Source organism: Phyllopteryx taeniolatus, chromosome 5 (genome assembly GCF_024500385.1).
Source record: "Phyllopteryx taeniolatus isolate TA_2022b chromosome 5, UOR_Ptae_1.2, whole genome shotgun sequence".
In the NCBI taxonomy this organism is placed as follows: Eukaryota; Metazoa; Chordata; class Actinopteri; order Syngnathiformes; family Syngnathidae; genus Phyllopteryx; species Phyllopteryx taeniolatus.
This window is the reverse complement of record NC_084506.1, coordinates 20,221,331-20,237,494: the sequence shown is the minus strand read 5'-3', so window position 1 is coordinate 20,237,494 and position 16,164 is coordinate 20,221,331. Positions and strand designations below refer to the sequence as shown.

At 40.7% G+C, this 16,164-nt stretch overlaps 1 protein-coding gene and 1 long non-coding RNA gene across 8 annotated transcripts in view; one reads left to right on the top strand and one right to left on the bottom strand.

The window, feature by feature from the left end:
* The window catches only part of pparab (peroxisome proliferator-activated receptor alpha b), a 96,839-nt gene that overhangs the window by 60,297 nt on the left and 20,378 nt on the right, over positions 1-16,164 (bottom strand). For 2 of the 6 annotated variants that reach the window (XM_061773568.1, XM_061773563.1), the window contains exons 1-2: positions 6,797-8,129; positions 412-479 (exon numbers count right to left, since the gene is read on the bottom strand). The gene's annotated coding sequence lies outside the window, so the exon portion shown is untranslated. Of the gene's footprint in view, positions 1-411; positions 480-6,796; positions 8,130-16,164 lie in introns of those variants that run through there. The other 4 variants (XM_061773565.1, XM_061773566.1, XM_061773567.1 and 1 more) reach the window with 4 other exon arrangements.
* LOC133478047 (uncharacterized) lies at positions 7,687-14,267 on the top strand. 2 transcript variants are annotated; one of them, XR_009788548.1, is made up of 3 exons: positions 7,687-7,702; positions 8,731-9,131; positions 13,957-14,267. It is a non-coding gene; the product is annotated as an uncharacterized LOC133478047 (long non-coding RNA). The 2 variants fall into 2 exon arrangements; XR_009788549.1 differs by lacking the exon at positions 7,687-7,702 and adding an exon at positions 8,237-8,394.

The window sequence follows — 16,164 nt, the reverse complement described above, 5'->3', positions numbered from 1 at the left end:
CGGGAGCCGAGGCTCGAGCTGATGCAGGGTTCGGGTGGAGACAGGTACACTGACAGGCGCTTGAGTGCCATTCAAGGAGAAACGGAAGGCTGCACTACAGGGGATAAAGGCACTATAGGCACAGCAGTTAAAAAGAAAAGGACTCATTTTCTCTTTCTTTCTTTCTCTCTCCCACCCGCCGCCCGACTAGTTTGGCAGCGCCACACAAAATGGCGGCGCTGGAAGGCAAGAGAGTGGAAACCATTTTCTAACAAGAGTCGAGGTGGGCTGCGCCTGGTGGCCAATTAGGGGTGCACCCCAAGCGTTATTCTGCAAGTTAAAGATGATGTTCTTTGTGTCTAACAACAAGGCAACAGACAGAAGGGTGGCATTTTTACAGCAGGTGGCGATAGAACACCTTTGGGTACTTACGACAGACGGTGCGTCAGTGCCTGACTTCACAGCTTTGGGCCTCTTGATGACGTTAGAACTCAAACCTCCTGAAAGAGAGGAAAACAGTAAGCTATGGCAGCCCAGAGGAGACAATTTAAGCAGTGGCTTTGAGCTCTCGCTAGCTAAACACAAACAGCACCGTGCAGTTTGGACCAGTAAAGACTGGTCTGTAACTTAAACGTGACACTATATGTAGTCTCTCAATCTAAAAATAAAGTATGTGCAGCCCTATGGGCTAGAAAACAATTTAGGACAACTACCCCATCAACTAAATAAAAGGTTATGTGGTATTTCTGTTACCCTCTGAACTAGCTCGCCAACTAACAAATAACGAGGTAGCCTACAAACTCATTGTGCAGCTAACAGGTTTTCTCATCTAATCTGTGTTAGCCTATTAACTAAGTACGAACTAACTGGTTATGTAATCCTTGCATTACCCCACTAAACAAGTTCACCAACTAACTCACTGGTTCTGTTAGCCTAATAGCATAATTGCCAATGTCATTTTTAACATTTGAATTGATTAAAAACAATACCAATGCATGTAATTTTTGTATTTTATTTATGTCTGTGTCGATTATCAGTTATCCAGGTCATGGTATTCTGCAAATGTTGAATCAAGACAACTGGACCCGTTTGTTAAATTTGATTGTGTTTTCCAAAAATTTTCAAAAATGACTCATCTTAATTGCCTAATGATTTATGTTATTCTGCTAATCTGCTAAATCTGCTAAACCTCAAGACACACAGTCCGATTTACGCCTGTCCGTGGAGGACACTGCCTATTAGATGCCTTCACTGAGTAGGTGATTAATTCCGTACAGGGACGCTAATTGCTGCGCGGGGCATGGCCTTGCTGCAGAGGCTCTTTTATATATTGTTTGGAACGTTTGTAATTACAGTTCAGCGCCTCGGAGCACCGCCAGCACATGTTTATAGACTCATGAGTAACCCAACTCCCGCGGCCCATGGAGACAGATTCATGTCCATAACTCGATGCACTCAATGCACTCTGTGTAGTGCACGCACGTGTGTCTGTCTGTGTGTGTGTTGTTTGCACGCTTATGACTCAAGAACCCTGGGTAAGTACTGTATGTGCAGTACTAAAGCTACATATAGAGAAAGTACATCACATGGCTTTGAGCATTCTAACAGATCACTTACATTTCAAAGAATTTCAAAGAACTTCCAGAAAGAAAACTAATCACTTATCAGAATATTATATTACGCCTTTCAAGGAATATAATGAACAAGCAGTCATCAAGAGCACTCAGCAGACCACCACCAAGAAACAAAATTATGCCAGATAGTATAGGCCTAGCATTGGGGCTTGTGTACTATTGTCCACAAGTAACAAATAAATAAATGACAATGCTCCCGCGATCCTTGTGAGGATAAGCGGCTCAGAAAATGGATGGATGGATAAATGACAATGCAGATTAAGACAGTTCTAGTTGTTACACCAGCACCCCAGTCCTGTAAACGGAAATGATAACTACATGATTCCACCTTGCGATCCCCCTTCCTACTGTACTTGAGCTACAAAGACGCTGTTGCCATGTAAACGTCCGAAATGACATTTTTCTATATTGCAGTAAAACCACGTGACTTTTCCTAGCCCATCAGCGAAGGAAGAAGGTATGAGCCAGTTACTGGTTTCATGGTATAAAACAGTTTTAAAAAGGCAGTTTAAAAACCTCTAAAACTTTCCATGAGTGGTATGAGAAATTCTTTTTGAGTCATCATTGTAGGCAAAGTGACACTACCCCTCACCCCGCGGAAAAGTACAATGGTTTTTTTTTCAGGTATCTTGTTACTCAAATACTTTTTTCCTTGGTAGAGCAGGATATGCAAAATGTGCTATGAATAATGGCCATCACATTTACGAAATCTGACTCTTCGAAAAATTCAAGGTCACGTTAATATATTACGCTAATGCTGACTTTAACTTAAAGGTAGCTTTTTAGTTCTGCTGGTAACAAACATACACCGAAGGGGAAAACATTCTCTGCTTAGGTCAAGCGTAATTACCTATTTTCAGTACACAATACTCTATACTTATTTGCTCTCAAGCGTTTTTAGCAAGTAAACTGAAAAGGTTAAGGCCATAATTTCACCTTGAGCAAATTTTTATGCTACACTCACGCTGTTGCCATTTAAACGGCCGGAACGGAAATGTCTTTTTAATCCTTGGTAGAGATGGTGGCAAAACTCAAGGTGAAAGATAATTCTGCAGCATTTGCATCTTTTCTTTTACTTTCGCTGGAGAAGCCCCACACCGCTTGCAATCGTATCTCCGAGTGAAACAATTTTGGCTGACTTTGCGTTTCTGCAGGGTCCAAAAATTGCCTTGGCAACAGCGAGCGCCAAAAGCTGTAGAAATATATGAGCAATGGAAAGGAAAAGTGGAGTGGGCGCCACTCGGTGTTATCTGGACGTCGCTGTTGCCAGGCAGATAGAGCCCTGAGAGACACACGTGTTCACTGCGGACTAAAGAGTCTCTCTTTTATAAACGCACACTGAATGACATTAGCGGTTGCCGGCACAAAAAAACTAATACTACATGTAATTTGACAAATTTGCTTGAATGTTAGCTGGCCGCGCTCCAGCTGTGTAAAGCGGCCATTGAGGGCCCCTGCGTCCATGTGAAAGGTCTCTTTTCAGCTCAGCATGATGTCACCATGACATGTTGCTGTGGTTTCGGTGGTTAAAATCACGTGTGACCACATCCCAGCTGACATTCATATTAACACAGACAGGAGGCGGGGGGGGGGGAAGAAAAAAAAGAGGGGGCCCCCAGTCCGCCCCTAGTAGACAGCATGATGGACTATGACCGCTGAGTGTGGTGGCAAGAAAGAAGGTAAAGGCTGATTGTGTTTTTGCTGCAGTGGAGTTATTTTGACGCCTTCGTGCAATACATTTGGGGGCCGCTAGATTTCCGTATTTGTCCGACTAGAATTCTTTCTCACGGGAATTTAGTAGGAAACTGTACAAAACATGAGCAATAATCACATTCACACATTGCTAGATTGTGATTTTTTTTTTTTTGGTTTTTCGGAATAAATAAAAACAACTCTGTTAAATGATATGTTGCTTAAGAGCGCTTAGATTTTCAACACATTTTAGCAAAAGAAAGTTTGTTTTAGGGTGTATGTGGGCTTTTGTGAAGGTTAATTATTCTTTTTGATGACAAATTTGCAGTAAAAGCTTTTTTCAGTACGGCATCCGATTTAATTCTCATGGGAGCAGGCTGCAGTACACATTGCACTGTGAATTCAGTTATTACATGTGATCATCATGATTTGCTGGCACCACTTCACACACACAATTACACGACACTAAACATGCAATCGTTTGCTACAAAGGGCTTTAAATTGGTGCATTACGTTTTGTATGGAACCCAAAATCCTGCTGAGTAGGTTAAGTACTCATTCGCACTGGTTTAAGGTACTAAACAACACGTCATATTACGAACATTTTTATTTTTCTGTCACATGAGCGTCACTACAAAGTTGTGTGTAACCCAACAACGTTTTTATTAAAAAGGCAAAAAAAGGCTTTTTTTCTACAACAGGCTTTAATTTGCAACTGCATATTTTAATGGGTTGAGTTTTTAAAAATCGATGTGAAAAATTAATAAAGCCTTTTTAAATAACCACAAATAAAGCGCATTAATAAGAGTATCTTTTTGTTCATACAAAATCCTACTTAAATATTGTTATAAACAGGTTACTGTGTTACAATACGGCACTAGTGACCCAGACCAAGGAAAAGGAAATGATACAAACGTTTATACACATATAATAATTTTCCATCGACATGAGCATCACTCCAAATCAAACGGAAATTGCTGTCATATTAAATTCTACATATATGGCTGACATGCTGCTTATATACCACAAAGGGGCAGGGGGGGCTGGGATCTATCATTTACAAAACATTTGGGGTCTTTTGCAGTCAAACCAAAAATCTGTCAACAACATTAAGTACACAATCCATTACAAAAATTTTATGAAAGTTTAGACAAAGCACTTTTTCTTCAATGTGACAAGCCCTTCCGCAACATACATTTAAAATATGGCAGCCATGCCTTGGGGAGTATGAGGGGGTTTGGGTAAGGTTATTACAAGATCTAAATAGTATTGAAAAATTAAAGGGAATGCTGCTTTTTGAACATTACTTCCAAAAGATACTTTTACAATACTTTTTATACAAAAGCCTACTGAATTCACGGCAGAGCACGCTCCACACAGCACTGCATTGGCGATCCAGTACGAGGAGGCCCCATTCCACTTCATTAGGCACACAATCGAATTACATCCAATACAAGAGCTGTGTCCAAAAATCTGCCATTACAAAGATTTCTCCCTTTTGATTGACACTATTCACACCTGTTTTAATATTGTGAGTGTCATCTGAGGGTGTGTGACTGACACTTATCAATCAAAACGGAGCATTGTCGTTTAGCGAGGGCTCCTGTGTTGGACCTCATTAGATAGCGAAAGTGTACCGTCAATATAACAAAACAAAATATCCAAACACATTAAATATCAATGTACGCCCTTAGTGAGAACACACACACACACACACACACACACACACACACACACACACACACACCAGATCTACCCACTGCACTCTTCTTACCCCTCACTTAATTCCCCGCTGTTAAATTTATACTTTATAAATGTACCTTTTTTTAAATAGCAAAACAATGAATATCTGGTGCTTCACATCATTAATTATTTTTTTTTTTTTATCGTCATTGGGAGTCAACTACTAATTTAGCATTTTACAGTTTGTGTATTGATGTTTGTTAATATGGATTTAAAAAATACAGCATAGCAAGTTAAACATTACAACTATGCACTATTATGTAGTACTGTATTCTGTGGATAAGAAGGGTTAATATGGTAATAAAATGAGTTCTCCACAATTTGACAATCGATTTTAAACGAAGCACTCCAATGTAGTAAATATATTGTATTGCGGGGATTATTATGCCATTAAGATAGACTGAAATAGATTAAAAAGACGATCAAAAGTGAAAAAAATCTATTCAATATTGAAACAAAGATTTTTTCCCCCACTTTTCATTTCAGTTTACTTGACATGAAAATGTTTTGGCCTCTTAACTAGACCATTAATAAATTAGTTTCCACTCGTTTGCTTGCTTTGGACAAATACAAGTAACTTGTTGGCACACAGTCGTTAAAAAAACAAAACAAACAAAAAAAACAACCATTAAACACTTTCCTCTCTCCAAGTTCATGTTCAAGTCCAAAGTCACGGACAGGTTCAAGTTCAAGTTTGGTCGCCTGCTTTTTCCAACGTGTCCTTTCTGGCTGTTATACACGTCACATTCACCTGTTTAAAAGTAACATTAGACTTTGTACAAAATTAAGTTAAATAAGAAATGTTTTAGTCAAGACCCTGATGTGAAAAGATTAGTTTTGAAAGAGACAAAGAACTAAAAAAAAAAAAAGTCATGTGCTCCTGTGTGCCTTGTGACTGTTTCAGTTTCAGAAGGTAAACTTCCACTTGAGCCGTAAAAAGCTACAGCGTGGTGCTATATGCGTCCTCGCATGCCAGCTCGCCGTGGAGGCCGCGCCATGCACCAACAAGCAGGGCATACCGGTAGAGAGGGAAAGGGTCGTGGGGGGCTAGGTGGCTTACGGATGTGTGAATTAGACCTCAAAGTCCGACTGCAATTGTTATTTATATTGGATGAAACTTGAGGGGGTCATGTACGCGGAGGTGAGGAACAAAACAAGTGATCAAATTATTTTTCCTAACAAGCAGAAATGTGCAATTTGACATTTTATCCATATGCAATATTCTTATTTTAGCACAATTCCAACTTCTAGCCCATATTAAACTTAACAAATTCTCCAACCGCACTTCTTATAAGCTTCGTTTGGGGTATATTGCACAAAAAAAGTATACGCTTCCATAAATCATCATGGCTGCACAACGGGACTGGAAACGACGGGATTCAACAAATGTGTTGCGAATTAGCCGACGCTCCCTTCGACGAGCTGGGCTAAAACTGAAAATGGTTCAAATCCAACAAATGCAGTGCGTTTTCATTCATTTCAGCGCCAACGGGTGTGCCACACGTATCCCCCTCGCTCGCCGCACGCGCCCGGGCCCGCATCACTCGCATAAAGCTCAGGAACTAGGCCGTCTCCTGCATCCTCTTAACAGGCACCAGCAAACTGCTCCTCAGCCACCGATGCGTCGGAAAGGTCACGGAAACAAAAGCACTTCAAAGTGCCAAACATTCCTCGGTGTAGTTAATACAAGAAGTGTTTATTTTCACTTGAATCATGTCAACAAAAACCTCAGTGTCGATGTCACTCACCTGTCTTCTGACGATGTGGAATTCAGCGACACTTTTCCGCGAGACCCAGGGTGAGTCCCCTCTCACCAGTCTCTCCCTCCTCTTCTTCCATCTCCCGGTTCGGGCTCGCAATCTCAGCTCCGGGCCACCTCCATCCACAGTCTGAGCCCCCGAGTTCAAGTTGGGCCTGAAACAATAGGAGGCCATGAGGCTGCTGTGCCAGTGCGCATGAGGAATGTTAGCAAATAAAAACGGCATGTCTGATGTATGAGAAAAATGGAACGCGGCGTGACCCGGTCTGCTCCGGTTCGGTCTTACGGCTCGACTCGTGAAAAATTCAACAGTTTATATGCTCGCTCGCTCTCTCCGACAGGATGCCCTCTCTCCTTAGTCTCCGGCAAGATGCCTTCACTTCTTGAGCAAAGACTGACAAAGTATTCAAAGCTGCAGCCTGGCCTGCTAAATCTAACCACACACACACACACACACAGACACACACACACACACACACACACACACACACAACACACAAGGGCTAGAAGTGCACTAAGTGGACACAACATGCGAGGAAGACAATCTGATGCAAGAAAAGCACCTCCAACTCCCCCCAAAAATAGATGCAATTACTTTTACGTTTTCTATCCCTTATTGCTTTTTGGCCTCTTTTGTTCACACTTGGCAGCCGTCCCAGAAAAGCACTGCGGCGGCTCGGCTCAGCCCAAAGCCGCTCGTCCGCCTGCATGTCGGGAGTTTTGTGGCACGCGAGGGAGGAGAGAACGAAGCCTAAGGGACGGAGAGCGGAGGAGGAAGAGGAGGGGAAAATGTTGAATATTGTCGAAGGTCGGCCCACGCTCCCTCGCCCGTCGTGGTCATCGGGATGGCGTAAGGGGTATAAACCCCCCCCCCGTTCGGGCAGCAATGGCAGCGGTGAGAAACCTCTATTTTCGACTCAAATCCTCACAAAACATCAACAAAATACACAAAAATTGCGACATTTTTTATCAAATAAAATGTACGATAATGCACACTTGGAAGCAGCAAAGATCCAAAAGCGTGGGAGCGAGGGAAAAACGGCTGCGCTGAAAAAGTGGAAGAAAAAGGCCTCGTGGAGGAGCAACTTGTTGCCAGCTTTTTTTTCCTGCAAGAGCTGCAAGTTGGAGGCAGAGGGTTAAAATCCAAGCGAGCGGAGGGGGGGGGGGGGAGAAACCTCGGTCTATGGATGGGTGGGCGGGAGGTTGACGGCGGCGGGGAGGCACGGACTGTAGAAATAGCAGCAGACTACCCCCCACCCTCCGCCTCTCTCTCTCTCTCCCCCCCCCCTCCCCTTCTTTCTCTCCCACTCTAAGTCTCCCCCTTGCGTGCGGCTGGAGCAGAAAGAGAGGCGAGAACGAAACAAGACTGCAAAAGAAGCACCAACGAGAGAGAGAGAGAGAGAGAGAGAGAGAGAGCGTGATGGAGAGAGGGAGGAGGAGGAGACTGATGATGAAATAGGAGGCGCGGCCAGGAGGACGAAGGAGAGAGCGAGGCTGTAAGAGAATGAGAGAGAGAGACAGAAGAACGACACGCCTCCACGAGTTGCGCAGACGCAGTGTGAACGGCGAGCGCTATAGTGGCATCCGGTGCGGCATCTCCCAATGTAAAAACAAATAAATTTAAAAAAAGAGTTAGGTGGGGGGTGGTCCCAAAAAATTATCCTTAAAAAAAAAAAAAAAAAAAAATGTAACCAAAAATGTACTTTGTACTTCCACAGTGCAAACAACACGTACACAGGAAAAAGATGAGCTTCCAGTCGTGTTATTTTCAGGAACATGCGGCCAGGAGCACACGGCGGCCGTGTGCTCCTGGCCTTCTTGTGTCACCGCCAAGCGAGCTGATGGCTTGCAGCCTGTCTGCTTCTGGCACCAAGTCAAAACGGCCGATAAGCACTTTTAGTTATTTATTTTTTCTTATTTCAGGAGCAGGAAGTGGAGAAGAGGAGGAAAAACAGCTGCCCTGTTTTGTACTAAACAGACACCGAGTGCGTCCCTCCAAAATAAGAGCAGATATAAAGACGACCCAACTGTATTTTCTAAGATTATTCTCGAATATTCTCTGTTGTCAGCACACCCCCGTCCCCCCCTACCGTTGTCCTTCAGCCCCCCCTCCTGTACCTTCCCCTCCTCTTCCCTCAAGCGCCTGCCATCTCAGTCACCAGCGTTTGGCTTTTTCCACTCTTGTGGCACATTACTGTAACGCTATTGTGAGACAACTCCCTGCCTCTTTTCGGCTCTGTAAAAAAAAACATAAAAACAGCAGAGCTCGGTAGCGTGAGTGTGTCAGTCAGTAAGAGAAACGACGCACCTCGCACAAAGACAAGGTGGGGGTTTTCATGCTTTTTCTCACTTTTTCTCAGTAGAAATTCTTGTTGTTGTCTTTTTTGTGGTGGTGGTGGTAAGCAAAGCTCGGTCTGGTCTCGTTGTGGTCTTCGAGGCGGGCACAAAGACCATGACGACGCACAACTTCTTGTTCCGGGAGGGATCGAAGTGCAAGTTGTTTTGAAATAAGTATTGATGAAGCCGCTCCCAATACATGCAAACATCCAGCGGGTATATGTGTTCGTGCGTGTGTGTGTGTGTGTGTGCGCTAAGTGATACACACGCACGGTGATGTTGAGGCAGTGTCGCTCGCAGGCCGCCATGTCATCTTTCAGCACATTTAAGCTCTGTGTGGACACTTTTCCCAAACATGAATGACTGAGAAAACGTATTAGTTAGCCATCAATTATTTAGCATTATGTTACGTTATTTATTAATAATAAATAAAACGCCATAATAAAGCAAACTCAACCAAATGTAAATGGGCCCCAAATGTGACGCAAAAGAAGATGGCGTCATGTCATTGGCTACACGTATAAAATCGCTTTTTCCAAAGTTTGGCAAACTTTTGGCTGGGGACCTGAAACACAATCAGTTTAAACTGGGTCAACACAATCAGTTTAAACTGGGTCGCCGATTGATTGATTGATCCAGCAAGCATGCAATGTGTGGGTAAATTTGTCATGTTTGTTGTGTTAGACATCATTAGCATAATGCTTTGCAATGTTATTGCTGTGTATTATGAGACAATTTTTGCATTCATTTTTTGAGTTAATTATTTTTTAGTAAATACGATCACAATTTGTACAAATGATATAACAGCGACTGCTCTCAATAGTACTTTAAAATAGTGTAGTGTACATAATATTTATTTATACACAAGCCATCACTCAACTGCGAATGTTCATTCTTGTTGCATTGTTTTGTTAATATTTACCTATACAGCTCTGGGAAAAAAATAAAAAGACCACTTGGCAAGATTAAACAAAAGAAAATAAGGACTTCAAAATCAAGGATGGACTTTAGGTGTCACAACTATATAGACATTTACACAAAATGACAAACACTTCAGTTCTTTTGCATCTCAATGAAGATTTGTTGGCATAAAGTGATCAATTACCAGTGATTGCGTAAATTTTCCCCAGAGCTGTATGTATTCAATATTCATATTCTCTTGTGTGGTGCTGCTACTACTCCTGATTTCCCCACATTATTATTATTATTCTATTACATTTCTTTGCTGATTGGCCGGGACAAGTCACATGATTTTACTGCAATGTCGGGTACTAAATATGGTTCCTTGGCCTGTGTGGTTCTGTATAGTTTGTTAATTAGGCTCTTTGGTTTTGGAGCAAAAAAAAGAAAATTAAAGCAATGACAGGGTTTAAATTTAATGACTTTTTCTGTGTGACAAAAAGTGTGCATCTATACCTGGTGAAATAAATACAAAATATTAAGCAGGGGCACAGACGTGGTGGAGGTTGATGAAATTATCAGTCTGATGCAGGGATGAAAACATTTGTGTGTGCAGTCACTTTGTGATTCTCGACTGGTGGGTCGCCACCCACTACAGTAAATCTAATTAAATTACACATAATTTAATCTGCTTCAAATGTTGGAACTTTTGTATTTAAAAAAAACATATATATATATATTTTAAAATGTCAGCACTGGAAATTTCGAGTGTCTTTGCGGAAAGTTTGGGGTGATTTTTAGAGGAAAGATAAATACCTAATAATTACTAAACAAATATGGATACAGTTCAGGGTTTTTAAAATGTTATGTTGAAATCTATCTATTTGTGGCCTTATCCATTTTGTACAGTGTCCATTTTTGTAATGACTAACAGGTGAAATTTTTAATTTTGAGACCTTTTGTGCAATTTGGATACTTAATTGCACTTTCCTCCTCATGCAATGAACTCCGAAATGTACAGTGCACATGTATTGATGTGCATTTATGTTTAAAATATGGCATACATGTAATTTTGAAGGCTATTTTTGAGAAGTACATTTATTTGCATTAAACTGGGTCCTAGAGTGAGACTAGGTGTGTGTGTGTGTGTGTGCGCGAGTCATAATATTTAACAACTAACCACAAGTCGACATCCTCCTCGCGGCGTTGGACGAGGTGTTCTGGCCGTGAGCGGCGCACGTGTCCAAACACAAGCTTTTTATTACACCCCAGACCTTTGAGGGCACTCCCCCGCCAAGTCAGGGTGAGGGGTCACAACCCCCGGGTCAAAAGTGTTACAAGGGGAGGCCGAGCGGGCCCATTGAGCGCTCTGCCGCTGTTTGCTTTAAGAAGGTAAAGATTACAAACACATTAACTAATGCCGATTAGGAGGTGATCCTGGCTGGGGGTCGGAGGTCCCCGGGAAGCATGTCGCGTCTTATTAACAGGGCCTGACCTTTGACCCCAGCAGTCACCTCAGGCAACAGACTGTGACCGGCCACTTTGGGCTCTCTACTTGAAGAGCGCGCACAATCGGCAAGCCCAAATAACAAGTTTGAAGGTTCTGCAAGCACGTGCTCTCCTCCGCTTCTAAAAATGGGCACACGTGCTCAGTCGGCACAAAATGGCTGACGAGAGACATGCGCAGTATTGGCGTATTGTACCAAGTGATCATGGTCAAACAGTGGCCAATTTCAAGTTTTGATTATTTTCTTTTTTTTAACTCTTTACACGCTTCAGTTTCATTAACCACAACCAAATGACAGCTTCCATGCAGTCCAAATCACAATATTAAAATCAAGAGGGAAGCCTGAATGATGAAATTCCTCATGGATTGTTTGACCAAGTCATAAAAGCAAAACTAAATCAATAAAATTCACATTTTTGCGTAAATGAGGAGATTCTGCAAGCATGTTCTCCACGTCTTAAAATGGTCACACGTGCCATGATCAGCACAAAATCGATATATTGGACCACATGATTCAAGCAAAAAAAGAGTGGCCCAAGTTCAAGTTTTGGCTCATTATAATTAACCATTTATGTGCTTTATTTTCACTAACCACAACCAAATCCACAATATTGAAATCACCAAGAAAGCCGAAATGATGAGATTCTTCCCAGATTTTTTTCAACATAAAATAAATAAATTCACATTTTTGAGTAAATGTGAATAAAGACTGAAGGTTCTGCAAGTCTCCATGTCTTTAAAATAGGCACCCATGTCATGATCAGTTTAAAGCAAGAGACAAATGCAGCATCAACATATTGTATCATGTGGTCAAACTAAATGTGGAGCCAAGTTAAAGTTTTGGATCTTTCTAATTAACCCTTTATGCACTAAAGTCTCTTTAATCCCAACCACACCCAAATGACAGCTACCATGCAGTCCAAATACACACAAATTAAAATCAGGAGGGAAGGCAAAATGGTGCCCTTTTTCCTGTAGGCCTATTTGGCCAAAAGCTTTAAAAGCAAAATAGATAAATAATAAATTCAATTCTTTTGTAAATATGAAATCTGAAGGTTCTGCAAGCGTACCATGTCATTGAATTGCAGCTTCCATGCAGTTCAAATATGCCACACTTTTGTGGAAAAGAAGTGTGAAGGTTCTGCAAGCACGTGCTCTACATCTTAAAATTTGGGTGGATGTCTATCACAAAATGACCAACAAGAAATCTGCGCAGCATCGACATATTGCATATTGTAACAAAAAATTTAAATTAAAAAAATGTAAGTGGCCAAGTTCAAAGTTGAGGCTCTTTTGTAATTAACCCTTAACCACAGCAAAATGACAGCTTACATGCAGTCCAAATATGAAAACAATGTTAAATCAGACAAATTAAAAGGAATTCCTGGATGATGGAATTCTTCCTGGATTGTTTAACAAGAGCAACAAAAAAAAAAAAAAAAAAGCCCAGCTCTGAGGGTTCTGCGAGCACATGCCCTCCACGTCTTAAAATGGGCGCACGTGCTATGATCAGCACAAAATGGCCGCCGTGAGACAGGCGCAGCATCAACGCACTGCACTGCGTGAGCCAAGTCGAGTGAAATTGTAGCTAGTCGTGTTCAACTTTTGGCTCCTAATTTCAGTCATTAATTTCATTAACAGGCCGCATGTGTTCTCTGGCGCAACCACAACCAAATTACTGCTACCATGCAGTCCAAATATGACAACAATAGAAAATCAGACAATTCATGAGGACAGGCTGAATAATGAAATTCTTCCCGGATTGTTTGGCCAAAAGTCAGCAAAGACCACTGTGTCCTTTTGTAATTAACAAAAAATATGTGATGAAAAGGAAACACGACTGTGAATGAAAGTATATTATTTGACACATGCAAAACTTCTAAATGGATTCTAGATTTGATTATAAAGTAAAAAAAGATGAATTGCTCACTCTTAAATTATAAGTTAATTAAGCATATTAATTTTCTCAGGGACAAAGGAATGTATTTGTTGTTACTTAGTGTAATAAATTGATTTATCATTAAAAACTTGATTTAAAAAAATAAATAAAAGAAAAAATATAATATACCACTAGAATGAATTTTTCCAGACTAATGTGTAGTGATGTGGTCACTGTGTGTGTGTGTTTTCAGAAAGTTGGCCAGAACTTGTTCTCAAGACTTGAGTTTTGTTTTCCCTTTTTACCCACATTTTTTTCAATTCAAACATTACATTACATCTAAATCCTTTGAGTGGAAAACATCAAACAATTCAAGGACAGATTATAAACGCCTGCTTTTAATGTGTCGATAAATAGACGAGCAACACGGGTCATCTTTCCTCTATGCTCTGCCTTCATTGACACATTTTGTGAACATTTAATAAGAATCAAGACTATGAGGTTTTGTTATGTGTCATCCGGACAGAATAAAAAAGTCCAACTCACTTCGCTGTGTCGGGGAGAAGGCAGAAAATCGAGGAAGCGAAGACGACGAGAAGGAGCAGAAAGCTTCTGCTGAGCACGAGCTGGCAGAGGGAGAATGCGGCGGACCCGGTGGCGTTCGGACCTCGGCGTGCGGGTCGACCTCGCCGAAGAGGGATGAGCCCTCGCGATAACTACTGCTGGCAACTAGTCAGCGATCAAACATATTCTCCTGCATCAGCACCATGTTTGTGTGGCCACAAAACTGCACTAAAACGACACCGTGTGAATCAAAAATAAATATTAAACATCAAATGTGCACTGAATGTTATTATTAGATTATTGAATGTTGATGTATTTTATTCTATATCATTTAATATCATTTAATAGACTTATGCAATGACTGCATTTTCAAATGTATTTTATTTTTTCACAAAAAAATAAAAAAATAAATTAATTAATTAAAAAAAGGCTGTATCATTGTTTCTACTTTTTGGGTTATTTAGTTGCATGAGGGGGTCAAAATATTAGAAACAGCTCTCTGTGTGATGCAGTCCGATTGTGCACCATTGCCAATTACAACATTAAACATATAGTTAGATGAATTAAGTGGTCATCGTTAAGATTAATTAAGTGGTCATAGTGCAAAGCCATCACCCCAATATTTAACTTGTCATCATATTAAATCAATAAATATATCCAGTCATTTATTTTAACATATTTGTATTAACATTTAAATTCAGTTTTAACAGTATCAAATTACATACAATTCAATGATGTGAATAATAATAATAACAGCATTAATATTAAAATATATCTAGCTCTGTTTGCCAACACCATCCCAATTAACCCGCCCACCACCACCACCACCACAGGCCCCTTGTGGCAACTTTAACCAACCAGCTTTTTAGACCGCATGTTACATGTGAAAAATATTTGGACTAATTTCATACATTCATAACGCTCACTGTGTTGGAATGACAATACAATTGACATTGCTTCAGCTGCTAAATTTCTCCAAACTTGGCAATACTAGCGGTCATCCCCCCCCAAAAAAACAACAACAAAAAGAATCATTAGATGGTGTAACTCAGTAATAAATGATTTTTACACCAAGTGCCTACATAATGACCAACATTAAAATAAAGTAGCTAGTAACTAGTTTAAAAATGAGACAGGTTTTATTCCTAAGAAGTATAATTATTTGATTGATATTTAATTTGAAATCACTGAGCTTAAATGTAGGAATATAAAAAAATTATATACTAAACAACTACCTACAAAAACGTTTTAACAAACATCTAAAGAGTAAATCCAAATTTATTGAAAATTAAAGCTAAATACAAATTGATTGATTCTTTCACGTATCGCTAGAGGAAGCCCGTGTACTACACTATGAGAATCACTGTAATAAATAATATACATACAGTGACGTAACCTAAGATGTGATACCTAACACACATGGCTAACCGTGCAAATGCAGTTGCGCTTTCGGTGTCTGTCCCATGAATATGTTCTTGCTGTTAGTGCTATGAATCCGTCATACTAGTCAAACAGTGTGAATGGATGACCTCCCGATTTGGATCAGCACCAAAATTGTAAACCGTCAGACACACCCCGCCTGCATATAGCCGAATGGTTCCATAAATTACGATCTATTCAGTGAGAAATGTGACAACATTTTGAGAAAGCGAGGGGTTAATTAATCCTGGATGGTGGAAGACGGAGCCTGCACTAAATACATCGAGGTAGAAATGTAATTGCACTTATAGTTAGCAGTAAGACGCGATGGTAACCAGTTCTTTTCAATTAGTCACAATACATAGAGCTCTTTGCTTGATGAGATATAAAAAAGAACGAATGAAATCACCAACAAGGCATGGTGATAATTGACCCATCTTAAGGCTATGCCTGGATGGAAAATGTCATATCTGGTTAGAAATTGTGCTTCAAGTGCATCCATTTTGTTACATTGAAATTTGTACGCAATTTTGAAGGCAGTGTGATATTAATGTCGGGTGGGCTTTTTGTGTAAAAGCTGCACAAGCTGCACAATCACAGGTTTGACGTCAGCTGCCATTTTGGTCATTCGAGTGTCTTTTTACTGGCATATTGAAATTAGCAGGAGCAACATAAGGTTCGAGTTTGGTTGCTGCAGAAACTTGACCGTAACCTTTGAAAGTTTGTGTGCAAGTGTGTTTCATATGCACCA